Genomic DNA, 2,677 nt, shown 5'->3' on the forward strand with positions numbered 1-2,677 from the left:
TATATATATATATATATAAGCACACACACACACAGACACACACACACACACACACATATATATATACATATATACATACATACATATGTATACACGCACGCACATACATATTTATACATACCTATATCTATATATCTATACAGTGAGAAAAAAAAACGGCTGCGTTGTGTTCCAAATACCATTGGGAAAAGAGTCACAGATAGACATTAAAGAAGTTACCGAGAAAAAAAGAAGCACACATGGAAGTGCACAAGTCCACTGATTCTTTCATTAGGTGTCAAGTAGAAAACATTACAATTTCGACACTTCGACAATAGTGTTCATTCCAGCAGTGATCGCAATATATTTGAGCTTTAACATCTGAAAATTGAACAAAGACAACAAAAATGAGTTTACAGGGTTCGTATTGGAAATATATAAAGTGAAACGAACGGCTGTAGTAGGGACAAAGATTTTGGCAACCTGGGGCTATGTAGAAAAACAGGCATTGTTCAGCGCATGGCTATGATAGAATTTGTTCAGGCAGGAACTAAAAGGAAATGTGGCTTTGTTCAGCGCAGGGTTTAAGTTCAGCCCAAACTTATAGAGAATGTGAGGCATTGATCAATGAAAATCCATAGTAGAAGACAAGATTTGATGACTCAGACCTGTTGAACAAAATAACGATTTGAACAGCCACGCGCTACATTAGAAGACAAGGCTTTAGTAAGCATATGGCTGACAGGAAAGAAGTCTTCGGTCAGTCCTGGTCTCACAAGAGGCAAGTTTTGCGATCGGCTGATACTATGGTAAGAGGCAAGTTTTGATCAGGCCACGGCTTGCTAGGAGAAAGGAATTTGATCGGTTCGAGACTATAATGGAAAACAAGGTTTTGGTTAGACCAGAGCTCGCAGGAAACAAAGCTTTAAACACGCCCGTGCTGAAAGCAAGCGAAGTTTTGGTCACCTCGAGTTTAACAGGAAATTGACTAAGGTACAGTGTAAGTCTTTGGTCAAACATGATAATTATTAAAGATATAACTTTGTTCACCTTGGATTTAAAAGTGCCAAATCATTGCTCTACCCAGCACCATAGTAGAAGACATTGGTTTGGTCAACGGGAGACTAATTTACAAGATCACGATTTCGTCGTTCTGGGGCTGTTAGAAAACAAGGTTTTGATCAACCTGAAGCTAACAGCAAACAAAACTTTAGCTAGCGAAGGACCAACGGGAAGCAAGGCTTTGGTAAGTCTACGGCTGTAGTAGAGACTAATGTTTGGTAAACCTGGGACTATATAAAAGGAAATGTTTTCTTTAACTCGAAACAAAAGTAGAATTTATATATTCAGGCCAAAGAATAAAAGAAGAAAAGTCTTAGTCAACTCGGGGCAGACAGGCATAAAGTATTTTATGAGCCCGTCTTTGGTCAGTTCGTGGCTATAGTAGGGAAAAAAACTTTTGGCAGTCTCGGAATATGTAAGAGAAAAAACATTGAACAAACCCCCGGCTACTGTAGTAGATAAGGCTTTGTTTAGGCTGTAGCTAAAGTAGTTGAAACAGATATGATCAATCCGGGGTTAACTAGAGAAAAACCTTTGCTCAACTCGGTGCTATAATTCAATACAAGACGGTGGTCAACCCATAGCTATATAGAACACAAAGCTTAGGTCAGCCGGAATTTATAGTAAAATACAAAGATTTTATGAATTAGAACTTATTAAAGCTATAATGGTTTTGACAGCCATGTGCTATATTAGAAAGTAAAGGTTTAGTAAGAGTGTGACTCACAGAAAACAAGACTTAGGCCAGGCCTGGTCTAGTAGGAGACAAGTTTTGGGGTCAATCGAGGTTACAATAATTCTTAAGGCTTTAGTCGGGACGGAGCTACGTAGAAAAGAAAGCCGAGGTTACTTTTTGATCATCCCGAAGCTATAAAGACAAGGTCTTGGTCAGATCAGTGCTAACAGGAAACAAAGTTTTGAGCATTTCGGTGAGAAAAGAAAACAGTCAGCTCAGTTTTAACAGGAACAAAATCTCTATTCAGACTGGTGTTAAGTTACAAGACAACTGACAACAGAATGTCCTCCTATATATAGACATTTGTCCGGACCAGTGCCTTCTATATTAAATTACTAAAAAGGTTAGAAATTCTACAATAAAATTTTTTTTTAGACCTTGGTACATCATCAATCATGTTCCTAATCACTAATAACACAATGTCCTGTAAAATATTTTAATCTTGAAAATGTTTTTGTGTTTTTGTAAAATCTTCCAAAAATATCTGGTTTAGTTCATTTTTTTTTTTTTTTTTGCAAATCAGGTCTGTTAGTTCATACTGCCCTTAAGTGCTTATAGGCAAACGCCCCAGTTAAGCATCTCTGACCTTGAAGGACGGATATATCGGTTAATGTAGTCCGAGATGGATGAGGCCTGAAAAAGAAAGACAGGAGTCTTAAGTCGTCTGCTCAGTCAGAGCTGAGGTAGTACAACATCAACAACAACAATAGCATCAGCAGCAGCAGCAACAATAGCAACGGCAGTACATCTATTTAATCACACGAACACCTTGTGTATATAAATACATACTATCAAGTATTTCCAGATTCACTCCCATACGTATGTGGGTGTGTGCGTGCGTGCGCGCATGAGTTTACACGCGCGCGCGCGTCTAAATATATATGCATTCACACACACACA

This window comes from Octopus bimaculoides, chromosome 2, assembly GCF_001194135.2.
Source record: "Octopus bimaculoides isolate UCB-OBI-ISO-001 chromosome 2, ASM119413v2, whole genome shotgun sequence".
NCBI lineage: Eukaryota > Metazoa > Mollusca > Cephalopoda > Octopoda > Octopodidae > Octopus > Octopus bimaculoides.